At 41.3% G+C, this 22,955-nt stretch overlaps 1 protein-coding gene across 2 annotated transcripts in view; it reads right to left on the minus strand.

Moving 5' to 3' along the window:
- The window catches only part of LOC140463056 (zinc finger and BTB domain-containing protein 46-like), a 98,223-nt gene extending 90,634 nt beyond the window's left edge, over window positions 1-7,589 (minus strand). For both annotated transcript variants that reach the window (XM_072556697.1, XM_072556696.1), the window contains exon 1: window positions 7,424-7,589. The gene's annotated coding sequence lies outside the window, so the exon portion shown is untranslated. The remainder of the gene's footprint in view (window positions 1-7,423) is intronic.
- Between the last annotated feature and the right edge of the window lie 15,366 nt (window positions 7,590-22,955).

The raw sequence follows: 22,955 nt of genomic DNA on the forward strand, positions 1-22,955 counted from the left end.
TTTGGGAAAGCAAATCTTAGCAGGACTTATACACTTAATGGTAAGGTCCTAGGGAGTGTTGCTGAACAAAGAGTCCTTGGACTGCAGGTTCATAGCTCCTTGAAAGTGGAGTCACAGGTCGATAGGATAGTGAAGGCGGCGTTTGGTATGCTTGCCTTTATTGGTCAGAGTATTAAGTACAGGACTTGGGAGGTCATGTTGCGGCTGTACAGGTCATTGGTTAGGCCACTGTTGGAATACTGCGTGCAATTCTGGTCTCCTTCCTATCAGAAAGATGTTGTGAAACTTGAAAGGGTTCAGAAAAGATTTACAAGGATGTTGCCAGGGTTGGAAGATTTGAGCAAAAAGGAGAGGTTGAATAAGCTAGGGCTGTTTTTCCTGTAGCGTCGGAGGTTTATAGAGGTTATAGAGAACCTTATAGAGGTTTATAAAATCATCAGGGGCATGGATAGGATAAGTACACAAAGTCTCTTCCATGAGTCAGGGAGTCCAGAACTAGAGGGCATAGGTTTAGGGTGAGAGGGGAAAGATATAAAAGAAACCTAAGGGGCAACGTTTTCACGCAGAGGGTGGCAAGTGTATGGAATGAGCTGCCAGAGGAAGTGATGGAGGCTAGTATAATTGTGACATTTAAGAGGCATTTGAATGGGTATATTAATAGGAAGGGTTTGGAGGGATATGGGCCAAGTGCTGGCAGGTGGGACTACATTGGGTTGAGATATCTGATTGATATGGACAAGTTGAACCAAAGGGTCTGTTTCCATGCTGTACATCTCTATGACGGAGTCTAATTTAACTTTCCAACCTTAGATACAGTTTGAATTGTCAGACTGAAAATTGGAGCTCTTTTTAAGAAGCATTTCTTGTCAGAAAATGACAACCCTTGTGGAATATGGTCAAAGTAACAGGATGTTTGTGCAATATGCACACCATCTACATCACGCAGGCATTCCATATTGCAGGCCACCATGTACAGTTATAGCAGTATGATGATGCTGTCACTTCCCATCCATGGAGAACTCAGTTCAAAACAAATAACTATCAGAAGAGAGGCAGTGAACATGATAAACAGAGTGATTTAGTTCCTTAAAGAATACAGATTAAAATGCTGCAATCCAATTTACAAAGCCAAAAATACCCAACAGGAAACACAGATTTCACTTCTCCAATATGGACCAACAAAGCATGAGGCTCTGCAAGGTGTTAGGGCATAATTCATGATGTTCAAAAAAAAAGTGAGACAATCTAACTGTCCACAAGTTCACTTTGAAAAAATGTGAAACTGACTTTAGATTTAATTACTCATTTTTCAATTCGTTCTCTTCAAATATTCCTTGGAAAAGTTTTCTGAATGTCATGACTAGAAACTTGACAAACACCAGAGTCAGAGTCATACAGCGTGGAAACAGACCTTTTACTCCAACTCATCCACACCGAGCATGCTCCTAAACTAAATCTGTCCCACTTGACTGTGAATGGACCATATCCCTCCAAACCTTTCCTATTCACGGATCTATCCAAATGCCTTTTAACTGTTGTAACTGTACCTGCACCCACCACTTCCTCAGGCAGTTCATTCCATACACAAACAATTCTGTAAAACAATTGCCCCTCACATCTTTTTAAAATTTTCTCCTCTCATCTTAAAAATATGCCCACTAGTTTTGAAGTTATCCACATGAGGACAAAGATCCTTGCTACTCATGATTTCCCTTATGATTTCAAACACCTGTATGTGGTCACTCTCAACGTCCTATACTCGTTTGACAAAGATGCCAGTCTATTCTTCGAACTCAAATCCTCCATTATTCCTGGCAACATCCCGCTAAATCTTTTCTGAACCCTCTCCAATTTAAAATATCCTTCTTACAGCAGGGCGATAGAACTGTACACACATACTCCAGAAGAGGCATCCCCCTATCAAACTTCAATATGACATCCCAACTTCTATACACAAATAAAGGTCTGAGCGATGAAGGCAAGCGTGTTAAATGCCTTCTTAAATCACCCTGTGAAGCCAATTTCAAGAAATCATGTACTTGAAGCCCTGGGTCTTCCTGTCTGGCAACACCACACACAGTTCTACCATTAACCGTACAGTCTTGTCCTTGTTTGTTTTACCAAAATACAATACCTCGCATTTATCCAAGCTAAATCCCATCTGCCACTCCTCAGCCCATTGACCCAATTGATCAAGATCTCTTTGGAAACTTAAATAACCTTTGTCACTTTCCACTATACCACCAATTTTGACATCATCTGCAAATTTACTAGCCATGCCTCCTATCTTCTCATCCAAATCATTTATATTGGTGACAAACAAAAGCAGACCCAAACCAGATCCCTACGGAACAATGGCCATAGGCCTCCAGGCCGAAAAACAACCTTGTGCCACCACCCTCTTTCTCCTACCATCAAGGAAATTTTATATCCAACTGACAAGCTCAGTCTGAATCCCACATTATCTAACTTTACTACTTAGTCAACTATGCGGAACCTTGTCTAAATGTTTTACTGAAGTCAATACAGACAATGTCTATTGCTCTAGCCTCAATCGTTTTGGGTACTTCCTCAAAAAAAAAACCAAATCTGAGAGACACTATTTCCCTCACACAATAGATTACTGTAAAGCCTAGCAAAATATGCATTTACATTTCTGTTTGTCCTTTATTAGAACTATTCATTTTTATTGCTTGTTTTGCCTTGATCTGCACTGCATCCTTAAAACAGGATTTCTCTAGTTTCCTCATTTCCCCTCCCCCCACCTTGTCTCAGTCAAATCCCTCAAACTCAGCAGCGCCTTCCTGACCTCTCTGCCTCCACCCCCACTCCGGCCTATCACCCTCACCTTGACCTCCTTCCACCTATCGCATTTCTAACGCCCCTCCCCCAAGTCCCTCCTCCCTACCTTTTATCTTAGCCTGTTGGACACATTTTCCTCATTCCTGAAGAAGGGCTCATGCCCGAAACGTCGATTCTCCTGTTTCTTGGATGCTGCCTGACCTGCTGTGCTTTTCCAGCAACACATTTTCAGCATCCTTAAAACATTCAAGCACAAGGATTTGACAGTCTTAGCTGCCAACTTCCATTAACACAAGGAGGATGACAGCAGAAAATAAAAGTTTGACCTCAGGAAGAAATCTAAGAATTTCAAAAATATGTTTTTATATTGAACTGTTAATATTTTATTTTTAAAAAAGTAATGATACATCATGGCAAACTAAAATACAAAGTAAAAAGAACAGCAGAAAGACAACACTGGCCCAAGAATGAGGCTACAAAATTCCTTCAGACATGACCCAAAAAAAAACTTCCTTACTCGAATCAGGAAATAAAGGCAATGTTACAATTATCATCACTCCAATCACATTGCAACATTTGTTTGGACATAAAAATATAAATTTACATTTGGTTGACTGATTTAGTGCTTGTCACCACCTAACAAGTTGGCTTACTTGACTAGTTGGAGTGATCTTATTATGTCTGAACTAAAAATTACATCCAAGTTTCTCCCTGAATATTGCTCCTGCTGCTCAAGCATGCAAAGACCCACAAGCAGCAGTTATTCAAAATCACATAAAATGTTATCTTCGATTGGCAAACTCACATTGTTGTAAGCCGCAAATCTCGCAAAATAAACTTAAAGAAAGGCTGCTGCTACTTCAAAACATATACCATCAGTTTAAACACTGGACTGTCACAATTAGCAGGGTCTTATTAGTGTGTCCCAGTACGATGGTTTCCTCCCCCACTCTATCCAATTTGAGCAGGAAATTTGTAATGGGAAACTCCCAGTTGCACACAATTAAAAGATATCTTTACCACAAACTCCCCAAGTGGAAAAGATTTGGGCAAGTATTGGTACATTCTGTTGCGTTTATATTTAAGTACAAGCTTTGTTCTTGAGCATGCCCACAATGATTAAAAATTCCATGGAATCTGAAACATCACTGTCCACAATCAATGATCCTCTCAGAGATAATGGTGGTCAGCATTTAAAGCTGCTTTAAGACAGTTTGACGAAACAACAGATGACATGGACATGGAGTACAAATCAAGTTGCCAGGCTTTTGTCAGAATTGACATTTTCTTTGAATGTGCTTTTAAAGACACACCGAAATGGAGACAAAATCACACAGCATCAGGTTATAGTCCAAAAGGTTTATTTGGAAGCACTAGCTTTCATAGCACTGCTCCGTCATCTGTCCAAAGGCTAGTACCTCCAAATAAACCTGTTGGACTATAACCTGGTGCTGTTGCTTTTTAACCTTGTACACCCCAGTCCAACACCAGCACTTCCAAATCATGAAATTGAGACACTACATTATCTGTAGTTTCAAATGTGCTTACTTCCACACTAATGACAACAAAGTATGGCAGCATTGTGGCTCAGCAGTTAACATTGCTGCCTCACAGTACCAGGGTTGGGTTTTAATTCCAGCCCTGGTGACTATATGTATGGAATTTGCATGTTCTCCCTGTATCTACCCGTGGTTCCGTCCAGTGCTCCAGTTTCCTCCTACAGTCCAAAGATGTGCAGGCTAGGTGCATTAGCCCCAGTAAATGCCAGGTTATGGGGATAGGGTAGGGGTGGAATGCTTTTATGAAGGTCAGTGCAGACTCAATTTGAACAAAGTCAAGAGGACACTGGACTGCTCAAATCAAATGTTAAAAATCTTCAAATTCTTATTTGAACTAACTACTCGGATTACTAACTCCTGTCTTAAATACAATGAAGATTTCAAACGCTTGATCGTCACAGATCAAATGTTTTGTGATGATACAGAATTGCAGCAATCTAGAACTTCAGTGTAGCATGCACCTTAATTCATCACCTGAAAACTGTATGCAACTTCCAAACGGAGTAAAAGTTGGAAGCATACGCAAAAAGAGATACGTAAATATTGGAAGGGGAAGGAGTTGGAAGTAAAATATAGATAAGAATGTACTGAAATACATAATATTTATGTTGTGCCAAAAACATTTAGAATACATTTGTTCAAATACACTGCATTCCAAACATATTACTTCCCCCCCCCCGCCCCCTTATCTGGGAGTATTATTGGATCACAAAGTTCTCATTCCACTCAGTTATTCATGTATTTAGCTAAACATTTGTTCCTCTCACTGGACAGCACAAATATTCAGCTCAACTTTCTCATAATAAGCACAAAATATGAAGGTGTACACAGCTTCACAACACTTCAAATCTTGGCACCAATTTACTACATTTCAACAGAATCAATGGGGACAGCTTCAGAACCATCTTGTGGGTTCCCAAACTTCTGACAGTTTTCTCATTCACATATTTGTTAATGACCAGAAACCAAACATCACTTCCAACATTCCAATCAATTTCAGCAGTTTTTAATCTTTAGAATGAAATTAAATTGTCACGGATACCAAATCAGCTGCAAATTTAGGCAAATTTTCTTAGATACCAACAGCCCAATGGTGATCTACCAACAGAGCCTTTTGACATGGGATACAGATCAATATACTGTTGGTAGAAGGATCCTGAAAGCAATCATAAATCTTGTGCCAACTTTACTGAGCAGAACACGTATGGAAGTTTGTTTAGTCCTCTGTCTCTGCTCACAGTTCCTTAACCCATCTTTTCCATTAAAGATAACCAGCACATCCCGCTTGCTTAAAAAATAAACTTAAACAGCGGAAATATTTTTAAAATTGATTTATTTGCACAAATTATTCATCAAGAGCAGCCGGTAAACACACAAATATGACTGAAGTTACTTCTGTTGTCTTAAAATCCTCTGACACAACCATTAATTTCTGATAAATTATTAAAATTCAGTATTATAAAAGAATATTCCTTATATAAAGCAGTACCTCAACAACATGTTTTCATTAAATATGAACTGTGAAATCAAGCATATTTCATGAATTATCTCAGGTCATCAGCCGTGAAACATTTCATAGAATAGGGAAGCCCTTTCCGGGACATATCTGTTTTCATTGGAAACTCCAACCAGGAAGTGGTTGAATAGGATGCAACTGCTTCTACAGCCCTGCGAATGTGTGCATGCAGTGCTGGAGCACATTTGCACCAACAAATGAAGGATGTGGGCAAACAGCACCCTAGCTTAGCCCAGCAGCCAAAATATCAGGTTTTCCTACCAAAGTGGAAACCCCCAAAACACGGTTGTCGTTTTTTTTAAAAACGATATTTTAATTACACAGCCAAGTTCGAAAATGTCTGTAACTCCTGAAATAAAATAACCAAACCGTGCTAAGTGTATGCCCTTTACAAGTCCTAAATTAATGTTCATTTTTCTTTATACGGATCCGATTTGCGAAGTAGAACTAAGTTATAAAACATTTCCATTATTTGAAGGTTTGTTGTTATGAATGATTCACTTGTGATCGTTATAATAGGTGCTCAATGCTTTACCCTTATGTAATAATCGCACATGTAATCAAGAGGATTAATAATTTAATACGGTTAAGGTTAACCTGAAAAAAAAATTCAAGCAATATGCGTTTCTTTTTTTAAAAAGGGGTCTTCGCATTTCCTTCCTGGTGGAAAGCAATACTTAAATACATACATCTAACTTTGCCCTTTACGTGTAAACAGCATCCTCGCAAACTCGGATGCAATTCAACATGCTCTGCTACCTGTTACCACCTTTTCCAGCAAATATGTAAAGCAAGATAAATTAACCAGCCCTCTATTTACGGCCAACAAGGAGGAAGCGGCACATGGGCGAAATCATGTGTACAGACTAACAGTTTACATCCCCAACTCTTCCAAAAATCTGGAGGGTTTTTTTTTTCGCAAAATAAAACTGAAATTTGAAAAAGCAGTCAAGGAGTTTCTTCCCCAAGATTAAAAGGAAAAAGGACTAACCGTTATAATTAAAAGTCAGAAGACGAAAAGAGGCGAGATTGGCCTCCCAGGATCCAGACGGTTTTAAGAGGTTTTACTGGTTTAAGTCTGTGGGGGTGGGATGGTTGGATAATCTCCCCCACCCCCCACTCCCCCCAAACAAAGTCGGGCCTGAGTGGGAGACAATGCCCGGCCTGGCCTGGCCAGAGCAGGCCTCACACCGCCATCTCCCCCTCACTCGCTTTCAGCCCGCCCCAGGGTCGGAGACAGAAGGGGGTGGGGTGGAGGGCAGGGTAAGACGCCGGGGGGGGGGGTCAGGCTGAGGGAGAGTCAGCTCCAGCTCCAGCTCCAGCACAGGCCTGGGGAGGGGGGGGGTTTCTGTGGAGCCGAAAGACGGGCGTTGACGCAGCAGCAATGGAGCCCGGGCCTCGCTTCCCCCACCCCACCCCCACAACCCCGGGGCTCGGGCCGCACACTCATTCCGGGTCTAAACCCACCGCCAGAGCGGAGCAAAAACACAAATACACAGCACGCCGACTGAACAATATCAGAGCGATCCGCGCCCGACACACTCACCGATCACCCCATGTATGTGTGCAGCAACGGAAAAGGGCCCCGAAACCACTGAAGAGGGAAGAAAAAAATGATCCCGAGAAGCAGTCTCTGCCTCCTCCTCCTCCTCCTCCTCCTCCCAGTCCTGAGTAACCAGGAACCTGCTCCCCCTCACCAGCGGAAACCACAGCCTGGTATTGTGGGTAAGTCAAAGACCCAGCCCTGCCTTCTTCAACTCAATCCCACACACAAATACAGCAGTCCCTGCCTCCTTCAACTCACTCACACATAACATATAAATACAACTGTTCCTGCCTTCTTCAACTCAGTCACACGTACACACACACAAATACAACAGTCCCTGCCTCCTTCAACTCACTTACACACATATAAATACAACAGTTCTTGCCTTCTTAACTCAGTCACACATACACACACATAAATACAACAGTCCCTGCCTCCTTCAACTCACTTACACACAAACAAAACAGTTCCTGCCTCCTTCAACTCAATCTCACAAATACAAAAATCCTTGCCTCCATCAACTCAATCATACACACACATGTACAATAGTCACTGCCTGTTTCAACTGAGCCACACACAAAGGATAACCATCCCTGACTCCTTCAACTCAATCACACACAAATACAACAGTCCCTTCTTCCTTCAGCTCACTCACACACACACAACTATAACAGTCCTTGACTCCTTCAATTCAATCACACACATAAATACAACAGTCCCTTCTTGTTTCATCTCAATCTCACACACATACATATTCAACAGTCCCTGCCTCCTTCAACTCAATCACACGCACAAATACAACAGTCCCTACTGCCTACAACTCAATCACACACACAAATATAACTGTCCCTGCCTCCTTCAGCTCAATCATACACACAAATGCAACAGTCCCTGACTTCTTCAATTCAGTCACAGAAAAACAAATACAAGATTCCCTGCTTCCTTCAACTCAATCACACAAACCATACAACAGTCCCTGCCTCCTTCAACTCAATCACACACACACAAATACAACAGTCCCTGCCTCTTTCACTTCAATCTCACACACACACACACACACACAAATACAATGGTCTCTGCCTCTTTCAATTCAGCCAAAAATCACACAACACCAGGTTATAGTCCAACAAGTTTATTTGGAAGCACTAGCTTTTGGAGAACTGCTCTTTTGTGGAGTATAAGATCGTAAGATACAAAATTGATGGCAAAAGTTTACAGTCTGATGTAATTAAAGTTATAATTTGAAAAGACCTGGATTGTTTGTTAAGTCTCTCATCTTTTAGAGTGACTATTTTGGTTTCAATTCTTTCATATGTAAATCTCAGAATTTTCTTTATGTTACATTCTCAAGTGAACTTTAACAATAGGTGCCAGGTTGGGCCAGATAATGCATTCAAGGTGTGAGGTGGCCTGTGTGAGACTGTCTGTGCCCCAATGTTCAGACTGGTTCTAATCTAAAAAAGGGATTGACAGAATCTTACATTGATTCATACAGTTTTTGGGGAAAATAAAATGTAATTCTGCAAGTACAAATTTAACCCACAAACTTATATGTCATGGAGATATAGAGATGTGGAACAGGGAAACTGACCCTTCGGTCCAACTTGTCCATGCCAACCAGATATCCCAACCCAATCTAGTCCCACCTGCTAGTACCCGGCCCATATCCCTCCAAACCCTTCCTATTCATATACCCATCCAGATGCCTTTTAAATGTTGCAATTGTACTAGCCTCCACCACTTTCTCTGGCAGCTCATTCCATACACATACCACCCTCTACTTGAAAAAGTTGCCCCTTAGGTCTCTTTGATATCTTTCCCCTCTCACCCTAAACCTATGCCCTCTAGTTCTGGACTCCCCACACCAGGGAAACAACTTTGTCTATTTATCCTATCCGTGCCCCTCATGATTTTATAAACCTCTATAAGGTCACCCCTCAGCCTCCGACGCTCTAGGGAAAACAGCCCTAGCTTATTCAACCTCTCCCTATAGCTCATATCCTCCAAACCTGGCAACACCCTTGTAAATCTTTTCTGAACCCTTTCAAACTTCATAACATCTTTCTGATAGGAAGGAGACCAGAATTGCATGCAATATTCCAACAGTGGCCTAACCAATGACCTGTACAGCCGCAACATGACCTCCCAACTCCTGTACTCAATACTCTGACCAATAAAGGAAAGCATACCAAACACCTTCTTCACTATCCTATCTACCTGCGACTCCACTTTCAAGGAGCTATGAACCTGTACTGCAAGGTCTCTTTGTTCAGCGACACTCCCGAGGACCTTACCATTAAGTGTATAAGTCCTGCTAAGATTTGCTTTCCTGAAATGCAGCACCTTGCATTTATCTAACTTAAACTCCATCTGCCACTTCTCAGCCCATTGGCCCATCTGATCAAGATCCCATTGTAATCTGAGGTAACCTTCTTCACTGTCCACTACACCTCCAATTTTGGTCTCATCTACAAACTTGCTAACTACACCTCTTATGCTCACATCCAAATCATTTATATAAATGATGAAAAGTAGTGGACCCAGCATGATCCTTGTGGCATTCCACTGGTCACAGGTCTTCAGTCTGAAAAACAATCCTACCCTCCAGTACCCTCTGTCTTCTACCTTTGAGCCAGTTCTGTAGCAAATGACTGGTTCTCCCTGTATTCCATGAAAGGTAACCTTGCGAACCAGTCTCCCACGGGGAACCTTGTCGGATGTCTTACTGAAATCCATATAGATCACATCCACCGCTCTGCCCTCACCAATTCTCTTTGTTATTTCTTCAAAAACCTCAATCAAGTTTGTGAGACATGATTTCCCATGCACAAAGCTATGTTGACTATCCCTAATCAGCCCTTGCCTTTCCAAATATATGTACATCCTGTCCCTCCGGATTCCCTCCAACAACTTGCCCACCACCGATGTCAGCCTCACCGGTGGCTTATCCTTACCTCCTTTCTTAAACAGTTGCACCACGTTAACCAAGCTCTAGTCTTCCGGCACCTCAGGTGTGACTATCGATGATACAAATATCTCAGTATGAGGCCCAGCAATCACTTCCCTAGCTTCCCACAGAGTTCTTGGGTACACCTGATCAGGTCCTGGGGATATATCCACTTTTATGCATTTCAAGACATCCTGCACTTCCTCCTCTGTAATATGGACATTTTTCAAGATGTCAGCATCTATTTCCCTACATTCTATATCTTCCATGTACTTTTCCACAGTAAACATTGATGCAAAATACTTATTTAGTTTCTCCCCATCTCCTGCAGCTACACAAAGGCCACTTTTGTGCATGTGGGTGGGTGTGTGCGGGGTGTTGGGGGGGGGGGGGGTGATGAGTGTTTGTGAGAGAGTGTGTGTATGTATGTGAGTGTGAGTGTAAAGGTGTATAAGTATGAGAGTATGCATGTGAGTGTGGGAGTGTGTGTGTGAGCGTATTAGAGAGGTTCTCACGCGGGGTCCCATTGCCTGATACGATGGGATGTCCTGGTATGTTGGCTTGTGTATCTTTGGAAAGCGGTAGAAGTCACCTACGCGAGAAGTATGTGGGATGAGGGCATGTAGGGAACTCTGAAGGACTGGATCCAAAGTCCTGATCAATGTGTTTAGATCACGGGTGTGCTCTTTGGTCGGATTAACTGGTAATTGCCTATAGTGTTCCTGGTTGTTCAGTTGTCAGTTCACTTCCTTGCAGTAGTCTGTTCTATTTTTTCTTTTTTTTTCTTTTTCATTTTTTTTCTCCTCTCTTTCAGTGTGAGACACAGTGAAAGACAACAGGTGTATAAATCTTTATTCAGTTTCCACCACCACGAAGACAGGAAACACCCAAGTGGTCAGTGACAAACAGTGCTCTTCTCAGAGGGCACTGTTGCATGATCAGTCATGAGGGGCAGGGCAGGGCAGGGATCAAATCAAAATAGAGTTGAAGGGGGAAATAAAACACTCCATTCCAGCGGTGTCCACCTTTCCCTGAACATCTCGAGGGTTTTGGTGGACAACGTGTGCTCCTTCTCCAGGGACACCCATGCTCTGACATACCTGTGGAAGAGGGGCAGGCAGTAGTCTGTTCTATTCTGAATGATGATGGCTCCTCCTTTATCTGCTGGTTTGATGACAATGTTGTGATTGGTTTTGAGAGCATGGGTGGCATTGCGTTGTGATTGGGTGATGTTTTGCGTTCCCTTGTGAGTGCAGCTGATGAATCTGGCACTTATATATTTCTTGATGGTTTTAGCATACATGTCAAGTCCAGGACAGCGGCCCTCCGCAGGGGTCTAAGTTGACTCCTATTTTGGTCGCTCCTCTACGGATCCCTGTGATGACTGTTCCAGTTCCTTGGTGGGCTGATTGGAATCATTGCTGGCATCTTGGAAGAATTCCCGGAGTCTCATTCATCTGATGATTTCACCTGTGTCTGCTGCAAGACCCATGGGGTCCTTGCCCTCAGAAGAATGGGGTACGATGCTCAACTCATTGACCACCAGTTCCGACATGCCACAGCGAGAAACTGTAATGACCTCCTCAGGAGACAGACATGAGCTGCAACCAAAAGGGAACATTCCGTTGTCCAGTACTTCCAAGGAGCCAAAGAACTACGCCACGTTCTTTGCAGCCTGCAACACATTATCAATGAGGATGAGCATCTCACCAAGATCTTCTCCACCCCCCCCCACTTCAACTCCTTCGACTCAGTCAGACACAAAAGTACAACAGTCCCTGCCTCCATCAACTCAATCACACACAAATGCAACAGTCCCTGCTTCCTTCAACTCAATCACACAAACACATAAACACAACAGTCCCTGCCTCCATCAACTCAATCACAGACACAAACACAACAGTCCCTGCCTCCTTCAACTCAGTCACACACAAACACAACAGTCCCTGCCTCCATCAACTCAATCACACACATACAAACACAACAATCCCTGCCTCCTTCAACTCAGTCACACACAAATGTAACAGTCCCTGCTTCCTTCACTTCAATCTCACACACAAATACAACAGTCCCTTCTTCCTTCAACTCAGTCAGTCACACACACACACAAATGCAACAGTCCCTTCCTTCTTCAACTCAGTCACACACATAAATACAACTGTCCCTGCCTCCTTCAACTCAGTCACACACACACAAATACAATAGTCCCTGCTTCCTTCAGCTCAATCACACACAAGTACAATAGTCCCTGCCTCCTTCAACTTAACCACACACAGAAATATAACAGACTCTGTATCCTTCAACTCAATCACACACACAAATACAATAGTCCCTGGTTCCTTCAACTCCATCACACACACAAATTCAATGGTCCCTATCTCCTTCAACATTCTGTGTCCTATTATCCTGCCCCACATTATCTACACCCTGAAAGCTTGTACTTTCAAATAAACCTGTTGGACTATAACCTGGTGTTGTGTGATTTTTAACTTTGTCCACCCCAGTCCAACACCAGCACCTCTGTATCCTTCAACTTAATCACACACACACACAAATACAACTGTCCCAGCCTCCCTCAACTCAATCACCCACACACAAATACACCAGTCCCTGTCTACTCAACTCAATCACAGGCACACAAATAAAATAATTTCTACCTTCTTCAATTCACATGCACACACATTCACATAATGATAAGAGTCCTTTTCTGCTTTATCTCAGTTATACACTCTTTTATGCCAGACCTAAAATGATGATCAGTTATTTGTTACAATGGACAATTCCATAAGGTTAGTTGCAACAACCAGTTTCAAGTTTCTGTCGTTCTGTCATATTCTGTCGTTCTGATTTTTTCAATCACAATTGAATCCCAGTTATAGAGTAAGAGGAGTCTTTGTTAGAATAGAATAGAATTCCTGCAGTATGGAAACAGGCTATTTGAGTGCGTTTGACTCTCCAAGAAGCATCTCTCCCAGACCCATTCCCCTAACCTTTCAATGTCACTCTGCATTTCCTGTGGCTAGCCCACCTAGCCTGGGCATCCCTGAACATTATGGGCAATCTAGCATGGCTAATCTAACTAATCTGCACATTTTTGGATTGTGGGTGCAAAACCAGAGCACCCGGAGGAAACCCACGCAAACACTGGGAAAATGTGCAAACTCCACACAGACAGTCATTGAGCCACAGTCAAACCCTGATCCCCGGTGCTGTCAGGCACCAGTACGAGTCACTCAGCCACCTGTTGTCCTGTTAGCGTTTGAACTGGTTTGCACCTCTCGGAGTGAGAGACATCATTACCTGAAATACAAGCAGGAACTAAAGTATAATAATTTGATTCTGTCACAGAATAGTAATGCCTAAAGTCACGCTCGTTCACATGAGAATGTTCACTGCCACCAGAACACACTAGTAAATTTGAAACTGTCTTTTTAACTTCAGTCAATGTGTATTCCTCAAAAGAAAAAGGTAAAAATCTTTCTGCAGTTTGTGACATAGTCTGCAGGTCAGCAGCCCCTTACTATCTGAAGAGAACACCATCTTTTTGACTTGTCTCTTCCCTCCATTGAAGGACTATGCCCTTTTTTATCCATATATGTGAAATTCTGTGGGTTTGTCTCTCTGGACAGTCACTTAATTCAACTTTGCAGCTATTTTGGCTGAATTAGCCTTCTCAAAAAAAACACAGAATTACAAGTTAAAAATATCCATAGAATTTCAGAATTCTGATTTATGGTTGTGATACTTACCTTACATTAAAAAAAATTCAACTGGATTTATTCCCATTTCATCACAAAGGGTGAAAAAGAATTAAATATATGAAATGAACACACACACACTTATTCTCTTAGCCTTGGTCAACATCTTTTTTTCGGCTCTAACTGCATCTGTCTAAATTCCAGACAGGCTGTCTGCAATCACATTCGATTTTGCAACAATTTGGTTGATATTGAGGTGTTTCAAGGAATGAAGTTCAATGGAATAACCTGGTATTCTCTGTCTTAAAACTTTCCGCAAAAACTAACAAGTTGTGGTCAGTATAGACTGTGGTCTCTCTGCACCCAATTTCAGACATATATCTCAAACTGTACGGGAGCCAGTTTCCTTCTCTGCTGTAGAATACTGTGTTGAATGTTTGTTCAATTTCCGAAGATGTACCCAATTGGTCTATCAATTCTAAGTTAGTCTGCCTGAAAGTCTATAACCCCGACCTTGGTGTTATCTGCATCAATGGCTATTTTAACTACTTGCTTGAACTTTGGAACTGCAAACACAGACTCAAATGTCAAAGTAGCTTTCAGCTTTTCAAGAGTAGCTTGGCATTTCTCAGACCCTATTACATTGCTTTTGCTAAAGCAGGTCTGTCAGTGGTACTGCCATTATACTGAAGTTTGGGACCAACTTTCACTAGGACTCACACATTCCCAAGAACCTCATAATTTCCCATTTTATTGTGGGAATGGGTAATTATTTTACAGCTTTTACATTTTTTGACCTGGGCAGTACTTGTCTTTATTCCACAACATGACTTGGTTGGTCAATAGGGCCCTAGTGAACTCATTCTTTCTGAGATTGACCACTGCCAGGTTGGCTACTGTATTTTCTGGAAGAGAGCTTGCTGTTGACCCAGGCATATTTCCTATACTGAGATGTCACCTAGGTACTTCTTCAATTAGATAAATCTGCCACTATCTGGTTTATCAATCTTTGAAAGCTGGCTGGACATTTCAGACTCCAAGTGGCATGACTTGGCACTGGAAGGTAGATATTTCCTTCATGTGGGCAGTCAGGGGAAAGTGCCCAAAACACTTGAGTAACTCTATCTTGTTAATGTAAGGTGGCTTTTACTCCCAACATTGCCACTTTCTAGCAAGTATATGGGTATGAGTCAGCTCCAGTTAAGAACATTAACTTCTCAATGTCAATGCAGAGTCAATGCAGCGCATGTGTAACTGTACAGCTTGAGCATGAATACAACTGAGGAGCTCCAGCTCCTGCTACTAGTCTCCATTTATTGGTGATCTTGCAAGAAGTTAATCCCTTCTCAAACCCAGGCCAGCTTTTCTAGGCATAGCTAAGTGGAATGTGGCCTCTCCCACATCTATATTTACATATACATCTCTCATTTCATCTGATGAAGGGAGTACGTTCTGAAAGTTTGTGATTTCAGATCAACCAGTTGGACTAGAACCTGGTGTTATGTGATTTCTGACTTTGTCCACCCCAATCCAACACAGACACCTCTACATCATACATCATGTTGAGCAAGGGTAATGCAATCTGGCTTGAATCTGCATACCACCTTAAATATAATGAGCAGCCTCATTAAATCTATTTGCTGTTCTGCACCTAGGGGAGCAAATAAGAAATATTGCGACCATTGGAGATGCTATTACCTTTAATCATTCCAGGTCATTTCCAATGAGCAGGTTAATCCCATCCACAAGCAAATTCACAATAATTCCCATGGTCACTACCAACAAAAGATCACACTCCAGGAACACCCAGTCAAGGGACTTGGAGGTACTGGTGTTGGACTGGGATGGACAAAGTTAAAAATCACACAACACCAGGTTGTAGTCTGGCAAGTTTATTTGGCAGCACTAGCTTTTGGAGTGCTACTTCTTCATCAGGTGGTTGTGGAGGTTAAGATCATTCTCACAGAATGTATTGCCAAAGGAGTCCAGAGTCATGGAGATGTTATACAATAAACAATCTTAGATTATTTAAGTAAAGGGAAGATAACATATACCCTCCTTAATTGCTTTGATGAGCACAATGGCACGTACTGCACCATCTGGTGAGAGGGTCATGCCTCTTCTGAGCTGTAGAGTTTGGCAGACCCCAAAATCACTCCATGTTTTATTTGCCTCACTCTGGGAAATGTGGTCACCCTGTTAGATGCAAAATCCATGTAACTTTGGGATTTGTTTAACCTTATCTAGAGTGTCTTTACAAGAATCTGCTCTGGTTTCTGACTTTCTCCTATTATCTGTATTGGGATTATGTGCCCTGATAAATCCCATTGTTTTTTTCCTGTGGTCTCCAGCAGTTGGACCAATATGCTCAACCTAACAGCAGTTAAAATGGACAAGCTTCTTGGCGTCAACTCTCATCTTGGCATCCCCTTTTCTGTCCCAAGAAGAGACTCCAGCACTTCTCCCTCCCATCTCATGAGTAGCCAGTTTCCTATTCCCCACTTGACCTCAATCTTTTCCAGTTGATTGGGGTGATTAGGAAAGGTTTCTTCTGGAACAGGGGTTTGTGGATTAGCTCATATTCATCAACTATTGTATCTGCTTGCTTTGATTCAATCTCTCTGTTCTGAGATATATACTTATCAAGAAGGGGTTGACATTATTAAATTCCTAAGCAGATTATTTCAGATTTCATTTTGGAAGTGGCCTCTGTTTCTAGTGCTCATATCCACTGGTCAACAGCAAGCTGTCTCAGCCTTTCAAGTCCCAGATACATCTAATCAGTCCATTGTCTGAAGGTATGGAATTTTTGCTGGTGTAACCCTGACATTAACTTCTATGTACTTTAAAATAGCCCTTTTTATTACCTGTAAATCAGTGACACTTTCCTCAGCTAAGAGCAAGTAAATATTGTGCCTGTTTACTGAAAGCTTACTCTGCGGGAGTAATGTTGAAAGTACCACTTGAACTGTTCTATCAACCACATGCAAAATGATAAAGATGCTATCCCTGCATCCTCAAATGAGGGATGAAATGAGCAAACTAAATTGCCTCTGCCCTCAAAATTGAGTCAAGTGTGCCTCCATGAGATATAGTAGGGTTCCTTTTTCTCAGCTTGAGCTTTTCGGATTTATTCTCCTTTTCCAGTAGTTATTGCTGAAATTCTCTCCTCTCTTTGCCCTTTCCTATCTCTTTCCCATTTCTCTTTTTGAACTTCTAATTTCTGTTATTTCAATTTTAGTTTCTGTACCACTACTCTGCAGTACTCGCACCTTCCCTCAATTTCCGTCCATCATCATTGCCCACTTCTTTTAAAATTTACATCCTCAGAATTAACTTCTAATTTTGTTTGGTATTCTCTGGAATCAAATGTACACGTTTCTGAAATTTAGCAACGCAATCTCAAGCCTTTTGCAATTTCTTTCCTTTAATGTTTGTTTCACAGCAACAATTTACACACTAATTTTTTTGCCTTATCTGTTGGTTCAACTCACAACAAGAGTCCCCAATTTCTTACCATCAAATCATGGACAAACCCAAATCTTACCATCCAAAGATGCCAGTTCAGGTTACTCAATTTGCAGCAGATCCGGGTGGGATACATCAAATCATTAAGCTTCCCAGTGAAGAAGGATAAACTGGCTATCCTTCTTTTGGTCACACGTTTAATTTAAAAACAGCTCCTTTTCGTTATGGATACTTTTCTCCCAAGCTCAAACAAATTTATATTTTAAAAGGAGACAATTTAACCTTGCTTTCTTGAATTAACGAAATGAATTAGTTTATGAACTACACACAGGAGAAAAAAATTACAGAGAGCTTCCCAATTGGATACAAAATTGGCTTAATGGTCTGAGACAGGGGTGGTATTGGAGGGTTGCTTTTTTGTACAGGAGGTCTGTGGCCAATGATGTTCTGCAGCCAGTGGTGTTCTGCAGGGATCTGTACAAGCACTTTTGCTTGTAATTTATATAAATAATTTCAATCAGATTTTAGGAGACATGGTTAGTAAGTTTGCGGATGGCACCAAATTGGTGGTAAAACTGACTGTGAAGAAGCTTATCTTAGATTACAAAAGGATCTTGATCCATTAGGCCAATATACTGAGGAGTGGTAGATGGAGTTTAATTTGGATAAATATAAGGTGTTGCATTTTGGTAAACCAATCAAGGACAGGATTTATACAATTAATGGCAGGGTCCTGGGTGTTGTTGAACAGAGAAACCTGTTTAGGTACAGAGGGGTTTAGGTACATAGATCTTTGAAATTTGCATCATAGGCAGACCTGGTTTTGAGGAAGGCATTTAGTACACTTGCCTCCAGTGCTCAGACCACTGAGTGTAGGAGTTGGGACATCATGTCGAGGTTGTAGCTGATCTTGGGAGGCTACCTTTGGAGTACTGTGTACACTTCCTGTCACCCTCCTATAGGAATGATATTATTAAATTGGGGAGAGTTTGGAAAAGATTTATAAAGATGTTGCTGGAACTGGAATGTTTAAGTTATTAGGATAGGGTGGGACCTTTTTCACAGGAGGGTAGGAGGTTGTGGGGTGACCTTAAAATGGTTTATAAAACCATGAGGAGCATAGATAACGTGAATAGCAACGGTCTTTTCCCTAGGATGGGTGAGTTCAAAACTAGAGGGTATATTTTTAAGGTGAGAGGAGAGAGATTTTAATAGGGACATGAGGGGCAATGTTTTCAACTGGAAGTAGTTCATGTGTGGAGGGAATGAAATGTCAGAGGAAGTGGTAGATGCAGTTACAGTTACAACATTTTAAAGGACATTTGGATAGGTACATGAATCAGAAAGGTTTGGAGGGAAATGGGCCAAAAGCAGGCAAGTGGGACTAGTTTAGTTTGGGAAACTTGTTGGCATGGACAAATTGGACTGAAGGGTCTGTTTCCATGCTGATGACTCTATGACTCTATGGGTGATCATCCAGCTCAATGGCCTGTTCCCACTTTTCCCCTATCCTTTGATCCCTTTCATTCCAAGTGCTATATCAAATTCATTCTTAAAATTTTAGTGATTGCAATGAGGTCAGCCAGGTGGACCTCATAGAATATGAGTTCCCTGCTTGGACCTGTTAACCTGGTCTAATCGAGGAGCTGTTGCTGACAGATGAAAACAGGAGAGTCAGAGAGATCTGAGAGCTGGCTCTGAAGGCGCAGAATCAGTGTCAATGACTTTCCACGCATAAATAAAGGATGACTTGATGACAAGAGACCGGCCTCTATGGAGTGATTTCAAAAATCATACCATGTTTTGACCTTAACTGCCTTCTGTGGTAACAAATACTACAGGCTCAGCACTCTCTGAGTGAAGAAATTTCTCCTCATCTCAGTGGTTTACCCAATATCCTTAGACTATGAGCCCTGGTTTTGCACTCCCTTGCTGTCAGGAATATAATTCCTGCACATCCCAGTCTTTTCCTATTAAGATTTTATAGGTTCCTATGAGGTAAACCCTGATTCTTCTGAATTCTACTAAATGCAACCTCTTCTCAAATGTCAAACCTGTTATCCCAAAGTTACATTGGTAAACCTATGCTGTGAGGAGAAAGTGAGGACTGCAGATGCTGGAGATCAGAGCTGAAAAATGTGTTGGTCGAAAAGCACAGCAGGTCAGGCAGCATCCAAGGAACAGGAGAATCGACGTTTCGGACAGAAGCCCTTCTTCAGGGCTGCGCTATGCTGCACTCCCTCTATGGCAAGAACATCCTCCCTCAGATAAAGGAGACCAAGATGGTACACAGTATTCCGGGATAAAGCAAAAGAACTGCAGATGCTGAGGATTTGAAACAAAAACAGAAATTGCTGGAGAAACTTTGCAGATTTGATAGCATTTATGGAGAAAAAGTAGAGATAACATTTTGAGTCCAATGACCCTTCTTCAGAATTGGAGTTCGATATAGCACTTAGGCTAAATGGATCAAAGGGTATGGGAATTTCAAAGAAGGTCACTAGACTCAAAATGTTAACTCTGCTTTTTGTCCACAGGTGCTCTCAGACTTACAGAGTATCTCCAGCAATGTTTGTTCTTTTTCCACAATATTTCAGGTGTAATCTCAAGATATTGCTCCTCCTGTACTCAAATCTATCTGCTACAAAGGCCATCATATAATTTGCTTTCTTTACTGCCTGTTGCACAGGAATACTTACATTCAGCAACTGGTGCACAGACACCCAGGTCTCATACCTCATTCCCGTTTCTCAATTTATAGCCAATCAGATAATAATTTCTGCCTTCCTGTTTATGCTACCAAAATGAATAAATTCACATTTGTCCACATTAAACTGCATCTGCTGTGCATTTGCCCATTCATTTATCTTGTCTAAATCTCAATAAAATTCTCCTGCAAACTCCCCAAAATATTTAATGTCTGTTCTCAAAGCGAAAGTCAACTTGATTATTTTGAACAAAATCAAGCCAATGGCATTCAATGTTGACCACGCTGGTCATAATTCCACGCAGGACAGTAAAATCAATCTTTCATCAACTTTCCAGACATCACCTTGTCCTCAGACATATACTGGATTAGATCACTGTTCTGGGAAGTCTGTTGACCTGGTTTTTACTTAAACCACTCACAAAAGTAACCAGTATTTTGAAATCAAAACCATAAAAAAATTATGCTTATGTTCAAAAATCCCTGCCTTCATCAACTCAGTCTCACGCACACAAAGTTATGACAACGTATTTTTAAACTCCATTTGTGGAATGTGAGATTTAACCCTCTTCTAAATTCATTCATGGGACGTGGGATGTCACTGATTAGGCCAGCTTTAATTGCCCATTCCTAAATGACCAGAGGGCACTTCAGAGTCAACCACATCATTATCCCATGGAAACCAGAACAGTAAGAATGATAGATTTCTTCCCTCAAGGATATTAGCAAACCAGATGGGTTTTTAAATAATAGCTAACAGCGGTTATATGGTCACTATTGGGCTGCCTTTTCATTTGCAGATTTTATTTTAATTCAACTTTCATCATCTGTCATGGAGGGATTTCAATTTATATCTATGGAGCATTTACCTAGGAGTTCTGGATTAGTAGTTCAGTGATATTATCATTACGCGATCTCTTCATTACAATCACATTCTCACATCTGAATCATGAAGATGATCAAATTTGCCTAACTTTGATATCTAAAACAAAGAAAATTTCCACCTGGTTTCATCAATGTACAAAACCAAACTTATTGTAAACAAGCTTCTCCTTTAACGAGGGGCAAAAGAAATTAATAGCTACAAATACCACTGTGCTGCAATCATGGAAAACGAAGAGCATGAAAGCATGGGAAGAGTTAAAGCATGAAGACCACTGGCAATCTGTGGTCTGTGGAAGGCAGGATGGGTTAAGAATAATGGAATGCTCTGATACCAAATAGCAGAGTAAGGTTGAGGATGGAAGGTCACTATAACAAGATGAAATAACAGTAAGTAAAGGTAGTCTCCATATTAAGTGTCATTATGACAAGATTGGGACCATAAACATTTGGGAGATGACAATAAATATCTAATTAATCATTATTAGAGTCAGCTTGAGTCAGGAGACTATTGTAATAGATGGAATAGCTAGATATCTAATCATGACAGGTTAATTTGGAATGGAAGATCACTGTAGCAGAGGTGATAATAAATATCAAATCATGACATTACGAAAATATTAAGTAAGGTCTGGAATGAAAGACCATTGTTGCAAAAAGTTGACACTAAATATCTAATTGTGACATTAGAATAACATTTAGTAGAATGTACAACTAAAGAGATAATGGGAACTAACATCACTGGTTTATTGTGTAGCAAGAGTAAGGTACTTTGATTAATACAGTTGGACATGCTGATAAGATAACAGAAACATGATAAAAAAAATATAAAAATATAAAAAGCCATGGACCCTGCAGTTTGTGGGCATTCAAGAATCTGCTTTCTCAGTGTCACGGTTTGTTATTTGCAAATAAAAGACCTGCTATTGAAGAACTCTCTGCGTCCCCTGGTGATTCTCTACATTTTCTCCACTACATAACCTTAAATATATCTGAAATAACTCCACAGAGGGTGGTATTCCATCACTACATCATTCTATATTTACATGTGGTAAACTCTTGACACTGATTCAAGATTCTTCTGACACTCATAGAGTCATAGAGATGTACAGCATGGAGACAGACCCTTCGGTCCATGCCAACCAGATATCCCAACCCAATCCAGTCCCACCTGCCAGCACCCGGCTCATATCCCTCCAAACCCTTCCTATTCATATACCCATCCAAATGCCTTTTAAATGTTGCAATTGTACCGGCCTCCACCACTTCCTCTGTCAGCTCATTCCATACACATACCACCCTCTGCGTGAAAAGGTTGCCCCTTAGGTCTCTTTTGGTGTCATCTGCAAACTTACTAAATGTACCTCTTACGCTCACATCCAAATAATTTATGTAAATGACAAAATGTAGAGGATCTAGCACCGATCCTTGTGGCACTCCACTGGTCACAGGCCTCCAGTCTGAAAAAAAAACACCCTCTGTCTTCTACCTTTGAGCCAGTTCTGTATCCAAATGGCTAGTTCTCCCTGTATTCCATGAGATCTTACTTTGCTCATCAGTCTGCATGGGGAACCTTGTCAAATGCCTTACTGAACTCCATATAGATCACATCTACTGCTCTGCCCTCATCAATCTTCTTTGTTACTTCTTCAAAACACTCAATCAAGTTTGTGAGACATGATTTCCCATGCACAAAGCCATGTTGACTATCCCTAATCAGTCCTTGCCTTTCCAAATACATGTACATCATGTCCACCACCGACGTCAGGGTCACTGGTTTATAGTTCCCTGGCTACTGCTTACCACCCTTGTTAAACAGTGGCTCCACGT

Source organism: Chiloscyllium punctatum, chromosome 37 (genome assembly GCF_047496795.1).
Source record: "Chiloscyllium punctatum isolate Juve2018m chromosome 37, sChiPun1.3, whole genome shotgun sequence".
In the NCBI taxonomy this organism is placed as follows: Eukaryota; Metazoa; Chordata; class Chondrichthyes; order Orectolobiformes; family Hemiscylliidae; genus Chiloscyllium; species Chiloscyllium punctatum.